Here is a 12,378-nt window from a genome sequence, read left to right as displayed (position 1 = left end):
CCCCAGTGCCTGTCTCAGCCCCAGTGCCAGTCTCAGCCCCAGTGCCTGTCTCAGCCCCAGTGCCTGTGTCAGCCCAGTGCCTGTGTCAGCCCCAGTGCCAGTGTCAGCCCCAGTGCCATCTGTCAGCCCCAGTGCCAGTGCCATCTGTCAGACCAGTGCCATCTGTCAGCCCAGTGCCATCTGCCAGTAGTGCCAGTGCCGCCAGTGCCACCTGCCAGCGCCTGCCGTCAGCCCCAGTGCCGTCAGCCCCAGTGCCGTCAGCCCGTGCCGCCAGCGCCAGTGCCGCCTGCCAGCCCCAGTGCCGCCCGTCAGCCCCAGTGCCGCCCGTCAGCCCCAGTGCCGCCCGTCAGCCCCAGTGCCGTCCGTCAGCCCCAGTGCCGTCAGTGCCGTCAGCCCCAGTGCCGCCAGTGCCGTCAGCCCCAGTGCCACCTGCCAGTGCCACCTGCCAGCACCAGTGCCACCTGCCAGTGCCACCTGCCAGTGCCATCCGTCAGCCCCAGTGCCGTCAGCCCCAGTGCCGTCAGCCCCAGTGCCGTCAGTGCCGCCAGTGCCAGTGCCACCTGCCAGCGCCAGTGCCACCTGCCCGCGCCAGTGCCATCCGTCAGTGCCATCCATCAGCCCCAGTGCCAGTGCCGCCAGTGCCACCTGCCAGTGCCACCACCAGTGCCGCCAGTGCCAGTGCCGCCAGTGCCACTTGCTAGTGCCACCTGCCAGTGCCACCTGCCAGCGCCAGTGCCACCTGCCAGCGCCAGTGCCACCTGCCAGTGCCAGTGCCATCCGTCAGCCCCAGTGCCGTCAGCCCCAGTGCCGCCAGCCCCAGTGCCGCCAGCCCCAGTGCCACCTGCCAGTGCCACCTGCCAGTGCCACCTGCCAGTGCCAGCACCAGTGCCACCTGCCAGTGCCACCTGCCAGCACCAGTGCCACCTGCCAGCACCAGTGCCATCCGTCAGCCCCAGTGCCGCCAGCCCCAGTGCCGCCAGCCCCAGTGCCACCTGCCAGCGCCACTTGCCAGCGCCATCTGCCAGCCACAGTGCCATCTGCCAGCCCCATTTGCCAGAGCAATTAGCCAGAGCAAATAGCCAGCACCATCTGCCAGTGCCAGCCCCAGTGCCAGCCCCAGCCCCATCTGCCAGCGACATCTGCCAACCCCATCTGTCATCCCCATCTGCCAGCCCCATCTGTCAGCCCCATCTGCCAGCCCCATCTGCCAGCCCCATCTGTCAGCCCCATCTTTCAGCCCCATCTGTCAGCCCCATCTGTCAGCCCCATCTGCCTCCAGTGCCATCTGCCTCCAGTGCCATCTGTCAGTGCCACGTGTCGTCAGTGCCCCGTGGGGTCACTTTGTGGGCATTTCCATTGTCCTGGTGCTCCAGGGCCTTCAAAACTGTAATAGGTGGTTGAGAAATAAGATGTGTAATTTATGCTCCTAGAACGCCTGATGGTGCTATTTCAATATTGGGCCTCTGTATGTGGCCAGGCTGTGTAAAAGTCTCACACATTTGGTATCGTTATACTCAGGAGGAGTAGCAGAACGTATTTTGGGGTGTCATATTTGCTATGTACATGCTATGTGTTGGAAATATCTTATAAATGGACAACTTTGCGTAAAAAAAATGCGTTTTCATTTTTTTCCACATTTTCCCAAAACTTCTGAAAAAACAATGAACCATTCAAACGACTCATTATGCCTCATAGATTATACGTTGGGGTGTTAGCTTTCCAAAATGGGGTCACTTTGTGGGCAATTCCATTGTCCTGGTGCTCCAGGGCCTTCAAAACTGTAATAGGTGGTTGAGAAATAAGATGTGTAATTTATGCTCCTAGAACGCCTGATGGTGCTATTTCAATATTGGGCCTCTGTATGTGGTCAGACTGTGTAAAAGTCTCACACATTTGGTATCGTAATACTCAGAAGGAGTAGCAGAACGTATTTTGGGGTGTCATTTGTGGTATACACATGCCATGTGAGAGAAATAACCTATTACATTGAAAATTTTGTGAGAAAAAAAAAATCTTCATTTTGCAAAGAATTGTGGGAAAAAGATGACAACATCAAAAACCTCACCATGCATCTTAGTAAATACCTTGGAATGTCTACTTTCAAAAAAGGGGTCATTTGGGGGGTATTTGTACTTTCCTGACTTGTTCGGGTCGCAAGAAATGAGATCGGCCACCAGTACATCAGGTGTGATCAATTTTGTGCGATTCGCACCACAGCTTGTAGACTCTCTAACTTTCACAAAGACCAAATAATATCCACTAATTTGGGTTATTTTTACCAAAGATATGTAGCAGTATAAATTGTGGCCAAAATTTATGAAAAAAAAATTATAATTTGCAAAATTTTATCACAGAAACAAAGAAATATGCGTTTTTTTTCAAAATTTTCGGTCTTTTTTCATTTATAGCGCAAAAAATAAAAACCCCAGAGGTGATCAAATACCACCAAAAGAAAGCTCTATTTGTGGGAAAAAAAGGACACAAAATTCATTTGGGTACAGTGTTGCATGACTGAGTAATTGTCATTCAAAGTGTGAGAGCACCAAAAGCTGAAAATTGGTCTGGTCAGGAAGGGTGTTTAAGTGCCCAGTAAGCAAGTGGTTAAAAAGCAAGGACAGAAGGGGAGGGGGGGGGGTGATAAATGTCTTCAAATAGTGCAGATAAATCATCCATGTGACTCTGTGGCGCAACGGTAGCGCGTCTGACTCCAGATCAGAAGGTTGCGTGTTCAAATCACGTCAGGGTCATCTGTTTTTTTTTTTTTTTCTTTATTATAAAGCTTCTAAATTGCTTTTTTTTTAAATGTAATTTATTGTAGCAATTTTCCAAACAGAGAAGATGCAGTGATTATGAATCATGGATGCGGGTCTCTATTTTTAGCACAGCATTGGGTATTTATAATGGACACAGCTTCATCTTGTCCACTAACGTGCACATTGAAAAGTTTACTTTGTTAGGTAAACAGCCTCAGCTCCTTTAGTAAATTACCCCCGTGTAAAACTATGTGGGTGCTTTACTAAACCCACCTTTGGTGTTCGTACATCACTGTAGGTCTGGAAGTTAAAGTGGGGTGCCCCTAAAAAAAATAAAAAATAAAAGTCAGCAGCTACAAATGGTAGATGATTATTCCTGCGCTGCTCCTAGTACAGTGATGGTGAACCTTGGCACCCCAGATGTTTTGGAACTACATTTCCCATGATGCTCATGCACTCAGCAGTGTAGTTGAGCGTCATGGGAAATGTAGTTCCAAAACATCTGGGGTGCCAAGGTTCTCCACCACTGTCCTAGTAGAAAGCTATCTATATGAATAGCTGCATACACCGATATGGACCAAACCGTATCCAATATAGAAAGTTTTATAGGGAAAGTTGATGTTGCGCTATTCTTACTCTATTATAAGAGAGCCGCTATTACACCTTCTCTACTAGCATATTAAGTGAATCTAGAGAAATATAGAGGGCAAATACAATATTTGGTGTACAATGTGCTCTAAGTGGTTCTAGATGACCTAAGTTTAATTGTAATTATCATAAAGTGCCAAAATAAAGAGTATACACCCCTACCCCTCTGTGGGTAGACACAGAGGGTTATGGGGTGGGGGGAAGAGGTGCAGATCGAGCCCTCTCTCCTCTCCCGTCTGTGTGTGTGTGTGTGGCTGGAGGAACTGTTAGTGCTGACTTTGGGCAGTGTGAAAAAGTGTAACAGACACTCTCAGCTTAGACAACTGCAGCCAGCAACCCTGCTGGGAAGCCATAGTCCAGTCTAAATAATGTGTCGGGGTTTTCAGCCAGCCTGCGTAAAAGGGGCCTTTTTGACCCCATATCTCATATTTAAAGCGGAGGTCCACCCTAAAGTGGACCTCCGCTCATCGGAACCCTCCCCCCCTCCGGCGCCACAATTGGCACCTTTCAGGGGGGAGGGGGGTGCAGATACCTGTACAGTACAGGTATTCTGCACCCACTTCCGGGATAGCTCTCTGCGGAAAGGGGCGTAGATTACGCCCCTTTTCGCAAGTGCCCGCCCCTTTCCGCAAGTGCCCCGCTGCCTGCTGGGAAACACACAGATCCCAGAGGCAGCGGGGACCGTCCTTATTCCGCAGCGCGATTCGCGCATGCGCAGTAGGGAACCGGGAAATGAAGCCGAAAGGCTCCATTTCCTGATTCCCATACCCAAGATGGCGGCGGCAGCACCCGACACACGATCTAGAGATCGGCTTCGGGTGCCGACATCGCGGGCGTGCTGGACAGGTAAGTGTCACTATTTTAAAAGTCAGCAGCTGCAGTATTTGTAGCTGCTGGCTTTTAAAAAAAAATAAAAATGCGGAGTCCCGGCGGACTCCCGCTTTAAGAGGACCTGTCATACTTTTTTGCTATTACAAGGGATTTTTACATTCCTTGTAATAGGAATAAAAGTGACACCATTTTTTTTTTCAAAAGAACCGTGAAAAATAAAAATAAATAAAAGTTAAAATAAATAAGAAAAAATAATACATTTAAACGCACCCCATCCCACCGAGCTCGCGTGCGGAAGCGACTGCATACGTGAGTAGCGCCGCTTATGAAAGTGGTGTTGAAACCACACATGTGAGGTATCGCTGTGATTGTTAGAGCGAAAGCAATAATTCTAGCCCTAGACCTCCTCTGTAGCTCAAAACATGCAACCTGTAGAATTTTTTAAACGTCGCCAATGGAGATTTTAAAGGGTACAAGTTTGTCGGCATTCCACGAGCGGACGCAATTTTGAAGCGTGACATGTTTGGTATCAATTTACTCGGCGTAACATCATCTTTTGCAGTATAAAAAAAATTGGGCTAACTGTTGTCTTATTTATTTATTTTTTTAAAGTATTTTTTCCCAAAAAAAGTGCGCTTGTAAGTCCACTGCTCAAATACGGTGTGACAAAATGTATTGCAATGACCGCCATTTTATTCTCTAGGGTGTTCGAATAAAAAATATATTAATATATTGGGGGTTCTAAGTAAATGCAATCAGATGGGCAGGCAGTGAAAACAGGCTGGGGAAGCTCCATTAGCATTGCTGGATGTCATACCAACGGCCACCACAAGAGGGCGCCAGATTCCAGAAGGAACCCTAGGACTGCAGAAGGCCGCAAAGCCACGGCCTCAATGACCGTCCGGCGCGGCCCACCGTGATCACGCTGGGGGGGAGGTGTGCACGGAGACAGGATACCCCAGCTGTGCCACCTCAGGCGCCAGGTCGCTTATTCTAGTTGCAAATGTGCTGGGTTTGTCGAGCCCTGCCTTATGGCATAGACCCCTGTGCAAACAGGTGGTCATGCAAGCGGGTATCAAAAGGGTTAACACGGACCATAAACTTCTCTCACGTCTACTTAGATCTCAGCAAGGATGCCAGGTCATGGGTAGAAAGGAAAGATCTAAGTATAAGATTTAATTTTTGTGTTCAAACACAAACTACTCACATAAAGAAGATAAAAACACAACATGTAAAGCCGACAATCGTGTTAGTTCCGCAGGGCAGCAGCGGGTGGCATCATGCGTAGCTCCTCCCCCGTTCGAGTTACATTCAATCAGAACTTCAACGTCACCGGACCCCTCCCCCTTCCCTTCGTTAGCAGACGGAGGCACTTGGGGAAGGGGGGAGGAGTCCAGTGATGCCGATGTCCGTGACGTCACCAGATCTCCAACTGAACTCCCTGAAGACCCGCAAGCCGGCGGAGAGGTGAGTACCGATCAAAAGAATTTTGATCGATCAAAAAAATTAATCGATTAATCAAGGAATTAATCTTTAATTTCCAAGGCCCTAACCAATACAAATTAAAAAATATATGCTATACAGGGAAAAGGGACATTTCATGCTTCTTCAAGAGCATTGTTGACAACACACAAATCCTTTAAATAGCATTCTTAGGAGATGCCCCTAAACGGTAGGTGGTGTTATAGAATAGTGTCATTTTAACCAACAGTTCAGCATATTTGAGGAAAGTGTAAAAATAGCTCTGGACTGGTAAGGGTATCTCATTTTATTGCTATGTTAAAGCATTGATGTTGATGTAAATAATCTGGTTTCCGGGCAGGCTGTTCCTACAAAGTGTAATGTAACAATGCAGGCGACCATTACCCCTAATCTGCAGCTATACAATTCTTTTACCACCTTGTAGGCTGCACATGCACAGTACTATATGAATATACAGTCTTCTTTGGATCGAACACTAAGCCCTTGTACACACGGTCAGACATTCCGACTGAAAATGTCCGATCGGACCGTGTTGTCGGATAATCCGACCGTGTGTGGGCTCCATCGGACTGTTTCCGTCGGAATATCCGACCAACAAAGTTTTAGAGCTGGGCTATAAAATTTTCCGATAACATGATCCGACCGGACTTTGTCCGATCGTTAGTAGAGAATTCCGATCGAACAAAGTGCCACGCATGCTCAGATCAAATTCCTAGACCAAAGCTATTGGCTACTAGCCTGAACGTAGTCCCATCGTAACGAAATAACGTCACCACGTTCTGAATGATCGGATTGTCCGACAACTTTGTCTGACCGTGTGTATGCAACAGTTTCGAACAAAATCCGTCGGACAGAATCCAACGGATTTGGTTGGCAGAATGTCCGACCGTGTGTACAAGGGCTTATGGATTGGTGTGCTTTGGTTTATCTTCATAATGCATAGTGTTGGTAAGGATGATGGGTGGGATTGTTCAGGGATTGTACAATAGATTTTATAGTGTATGGCTCAATTACACATTCATTTTTGGATATTTTACTGATGTATTCTCATTAGGTCCATATTTTCATGAGGATGTAATATTTTTATTATTATTATTAATATATTTCTATTACTACTAGTTTTTAACCCATTTGGCAAACTGCGTTTTGTTTGCGGTTCATTTGTCTGCGTTCTTTTTTTATTTTAGTTTCCAAAAAAAATAAAATTCCTGTTAGTTTTAGCAGCAAAACATTCATTAAGTGTTATTAAAGAGGAGTGCTACCTGCAAAAAAAAATATTAAAAGTCAGCAGCTACAAATACTGCAGCTGCTGACTTTTAATAAATGGACACTTACCTGTTCCAGGGTCCAGCGATGTCGGCAGCAGATGACGAGCAATCGTTCCTCTCTCGGCTGCCCCCGCCGTCATCCTCTGTCAGGGAATCGGGAAGTGAAGCGCTGCGGCTTCACTGCCCGGTTCGCTACTGCGCATGCGCGAGTCTCGCAGCGCAATGAGACTGGTCCCCGCTGTGTCCTGGGAACTGTGTATTTCCCAGAACACAAGGGGGGTAGGGGGGGGGCTGGGCATATGCAGCTAGCTATTCCCGGGAGTGGGTGCACATACCTGGATTATACAAGTATCTGCACCCCTTCCCCCATGAAAGGTGCCAATTGTGGCACCGGAGGGGGGGAGGGTTCCGGTGAACGGAAGTTCCACTTGAGGGTGGAGCTCCGCTTTAAGCAGCCTGGCAGATAGAAACTGGCCAGTAGTTCATTGAGGAGGCTTTCCCTGTTCCCACTGATACAAAATTGCCCTGCTGCTTGACAATTTTTCAACATCTCTTCAAGAATTCAAAAACCAAAGATGATACAGCACCAGGACATTTTTATTGGGCAATACTAGAAATGTAATAGAACCCATACCTCCCAACTTTTTGAGATGGGAATGAGGGACACCTATCAGCAAAAGTATGCAGGCATAGGACACAACCCTTGCCACACCCTCTTAAAGGAGAATTGTACAAAAAAACAAGATTGGTTAAACCCACAAGTGCTTTTTTTTACCACTACTATTCCTTTATATTGGCTTTTGGAATTTACAAATGCAGCAATTTAGAAATCAGATGAAAGGTTTAGCGCTGGAAAACACTTTTTGATAGATAAAAAGTACATTTTATATACAACTATATAGATCAGACCAAAATGAGGGACAAATGAGGAGGAATGAGGGACAGAGGGACATTGCTCCGAATCAGGGACAGTCCCTCGAAATCAGGGACAGTTGGGAGCTATGCTAGAACCTACCCCCACAGGATCCAGTAGATTTTTCTATGTTATTTTGCCTTGACACAGTGAATGGCCTTAGCTCCTCTGGAACTACAGATGTATTTTCTATATATCAACTATGTGACATACTTCAAAGGGATGAAAAGAAAAGGTCACCACATTTGGTGTTCATCAATTTCATCCAATTCTCTTTGCATAAGAAAACTGCATTCGTTTTTACTTTTCCTTTATTTCATTGATTTTTTCTCACTGAACTATTCCTCCCGTGAAATCTATTTTCTTCATGGTATTGATTTTCTCATAAAGAAGCAAAAAATATCATTCTCTTCTATTTCCACCTTCAAATGTTGGATCGCCAGCTTTGACGTGGATTAGTCTAATGCCCTGTACACACGGTCGGACTTTCCGACGGAAAATGTGCGATCGGAACGCGTTGTTGGAAAATCCGATCGCGTGTGGGCTCCATCTGACTTTTTCCGTCTGAATTTCCAACACACAAAGTTTGAGAGCTGGATCTAAAATTTTCCGACAACAAAATCCGATCTTTAAATTCCTATCGTGTGTAGACAATTCAGACAATTCAGATGGACAAAGTGCCGCGCATGCTCAGAATAAATTACGAGACGAAAGCTATTGGCTACTGGCCTCTTTATAGTCCCGTCGTATGTCTTCTACGTCACCTCGTTCTGAACGATTGGATTTTCTGACGACTTTGTGCGACCGTGTGTATGCAAAGACGAGTTTGGGCCAAAATCCGTCAGAAGGATTTTGTCGTCGGAATGTCCGACTGTGTGTACAGGGCATAAGGGAGGGAAGCTGAAGAAGGACTGTTTCTAAAATTTTCATACATTTTTTATTTTTTATTTACACTTTTTAAGACCCCTTTCACACTGGGGTGTTTTTCAGGCGCTTTAGCGTTAAAAAAAGTGCCTGTAAAGCGCTTGAAAGAAGCCTCATCTGCAGTCCCAATGTGAAAGCCCAAGTGCTTTAAGAGCCCTTTCACAATGTCAGTGCCCGAAAAACGCTCGTAAAGCGCCGCTTAAACTAGCATCGCTTTACCAGCGTTTTTCAAGCGTTATTGGGGCTCTTTTAACCCCTGCTAGTAGCCAAATAAAGGGTTAAAAGCACCCACAAAACGCTGCTGCCAATAGCACTTTTCAGGCGCTTTTCAGGCGTTTTACAGGCGCTTCCCATTGATTTCAATGGGAGGGGGCGCTTTAGGAGCGTTGTATTCACCGCTCCAAAAGCGATGCAAAGAAGCTGCTTGCAGGACTTCTTTTGACGCCCTGCCAGCACAGCGCCTCGGTGTGAAAGCACTTGGGCTTTTACATTGGGATTGCAGTTGCGGCTTCTTTTAGGCGCTTTTTTTAAAGCTAAAGCACCTGAAAAACGCTCCAGTGTGAAAGGGATCTCAGTGTGAAAGCACTCTGGCTTTTACATTGGGATTGCACTTGCGGCTTCTTTCAAGCGCTTTACAGGCGCTTTTTTTAATGCTAAAGCGCCTGAAAAACGCCCGAAAAACGCCCCAGTGTGAAAGGGGTCTTATGATCTCGAATAGCTTCTTATATGGTGAGCAGAGAGAAACATAGGCACATTATCAATACACTTTGAAATGAAAGTCCAGATTTCTAAAGCAATTTTATATCAAACCCACCAAGGGTCTTTGAAAGCAATAATGTGTGTTCCACTACATAGGGAATACAATGTAAACAGATAAAAAATTAAAGGGATTTTTAACAAAAGATTATGTTTACCACCCTGCACATCCGGGCAAATGAATTTCCAGTCACTCAGAGACAAGGAGCAGTCCTCCCAGCTTTGTTTTTTTTATTTAGGGGAATTGAACTTGGTTGGGGAAGGGTGCATATGGAATTCCCATTTGATCGATGAAACTCTGTAGGGACTTGAACTATATACATTCCAGTATATACATTCTATTCTCTTTTACCTCCAGCACACACTTGCTTGCAAACTATCAGTGTCAGGACCAGCTAGCACGGATTTCAGACTCAGCACTATCTCAACTGGGTCTGGATGAATGCCCGTTGCAGGAAGGGACCACAAGCCCCTACAGTGTAGCAAAAATAGAAGTCTTTGGTGCTAGCTGTTCTATCTGGGGCTACTGCTCCTAGTACCACCTCTTCAGGCACTGTTAGCCCTCCTGGCTGCAGCAGCTCCTTTCCACTGCCCATGCCACCACAGTTCTCCTGACTTGCTCTACACCCATCCCAGACTGCTCCATCCCACTTCTCTCAGGCATGCCTCCCAGACCTCCTGACTGTGTGTCACTCGCCAGCCCTCTTGGCTGTTTCTCTTCCTCCTAGAGACTTGCCTGGAAGTGTTCTCCTGCTGTCTTCTCCTTGCTCCCATGCCTCCTGGCTAGAAAACCTCCTTGTGTCTTGAAGAGGGTCCTGTCCGCACTCGAGCCTAGGCCCAAGGTCACCCTCTAGACTGGGGAGCTCCCTCAAAGGCCATAACAGCCTAACACTCCATCTCACTAAAACTCTCCTCCCCAGCTGGGCTGACCCAGAGTATTTGAGGGGGCCTGACCCCTGCCAACCCATGTCGGGGAACAGTCAGGGCCCTCAGAATACTCCAAGCAGCTCCACATTACCTCCCTTCCCATTCCAGCCAAGCCTGCACACATTTACCTACACTAAACAAAAAAATCTATCTACACTTCAAGCACACTAGAGGGTGCTCCAAGTAAATGAAACAGTTGAATCCATTTGGTCTTCCCCGGCATCACGCCTTTCTTTTGGTGCGTGAAATGTTTGGGCTCTTTGTCTTTGCAGATATTTCATTGTTTTTCTTCACCACACAATAATGACACTTGATGAATGTTTCTTTATAACGATGTGGTCTACCAATCAAGACATAGCAATGGTTACTCAACAGTTTGAAAATAAGGAAATGACTTGAGGTTACAAGTGAAAATAACATTGGAGGTTTTTTTATATGCCACCCTGCCATTGCGTGCGCGCCGCCGCCGGCACGCTTGCGTGCCAGTAGGGAACCCCGTGAGACTGGTCGCAGGTCCCGCGGACTCGATCGCCGTGGGGATACCCGCGATCGTCTCACGAGGAGGCTAAACTGGGAGATGCTGTTGTAAACAGCATCTCCCTGTTCTGCCTAGAAACAAGTGACGCTGATCTCTGCTCCATGTGATTGGAGCAGAGATCAGTGTTCACTAACACATTTTAGAGGTAGATAATTTGTGCTAGGAGAAGTCATTTGTTTGGGGGGGGGGCACTTGAATTAGGGGAGATTTGGGGGGTGGATAATTTCAGCAGGGGAACAGATTTTCACTGGGAGGAGGGGGAATTTATGCTTAGGGGGTGAAAACGATTAGTGCTCAGTTTTTTTTTGGGGGGGGGATTTTTGATGATACATAATGCTCATACACCTTGGGGGTGGGGGGGCGCAGTTTGGCATGTTTGCCCTGGGCTCTAGATGACCTTGTCCCGGCACTGTGAGGGGTTCCCACCATCCCTGTGCTCCCTGACTTCCTGGGTTTTTAACTTTTAGGTTCATTAACTTTTCGTTAAGTACGAATTTTCGTTATGAATTTGGATCCAAAATTCGTAAACGAAATTTCATATTTCGTACGGAATTCGTATATGCATAAAAATTCGTATTTCGGATGCGTACGAATGTACGAATTTCCGGACATTTGTACGAATTTTCGTTTCATGCGAAACTAATCGCACATGTCTAGTGCAAACTACAAGTGCAAAGTGCTCTTGAAATTGCACTGAAAGTGCACTTGGAAGTGCAGTCACTGCAGATCCGAGGGGGACATGCAAAGAAAATAAAAAACAGTATTTTAGCTTACACATGATTGGATGCTAAAATCAGCAGAGCTTGCCCTCATTTCAAATCTACCCCTCAGATTTACAGCGACTGCACTTCCAAGTGTACTTTCAGTGCGATTTCAAGTGCACTTGTGGTTTGCACTTGTAGTGCAAAGCGGATTTGCCTTTCGTAAATAACTATTCTATTATGCTATTCAGTAGGAATGGCAGGCACTGCTGTCAATTTGACAGTGGAAATTCCAGTTTGTTTTGCAAAGCTGCCTTCCGTAATGATTGGCAGAAGAAGTTTCAATGTCAGCTAAAATGTTATTAAAATTCTATTAGTAGAACATCCACAATGACATGGGATTGACATTTTCTCAATTAACCCTACTAGAAAAGTCTGATCAATTTAGATGAAATTGCTGTATTTTTTCTGATTTTAAACAATTTTTTCAATACCTTGTTAATTGAAGGGTTCAATTTGTAGCCCAGTTCGATCATTCCAATTCAGGTGGTTGCTCTAACTCATGGGTGCTAGATTGCTTGGTTTCAGGTAATTACTATCAGTGATGTGTTTGATTTTTTTTTTACAAATATTTTTA

At 46.2% G+C, this 12,378-nt stretch overlaps 1 non-coding gene across 1 annotated transcript; it reads left to right on the top strand.

Annotated features, from left to right (window-relative positions):
- The first annotated feature begins 2,675 nt into the window (after window positions 1-2,675).
- On the top strand, window positions 2,676-2,747 carry TRNAW-CCA (transfer RNA tryptophan (anticodon CCA)). The gene has a single exon. It is a non-coding gene; the product is annotated as a tRNA-Trp (tRNA).
- Window positions 2,748-12,378: the final 9,631 nt, after the last annotated feature.

Source organism: Lithobates pipiens, unplaced genomic scaffold (genome assembly GCF_037356315.1).
Source record: "Lithobates pipiens isolate NorthernLeopardFrog02 unplaced genomic scaffold, aLitPip1_a1.2 Scaffold_8, whole genome shotgun sequence".
In the NCBI taxonomy this organism is placed as follows: domain Eukaryota; kingdom Metazoa; phylum Chordata; class Amphibia; order Anura; family Ranidae; genus Lithobates; species Lithobates pipiens.
This window is presented reverse-complemented; position numbering and strand designations above follow the sequence as displayed.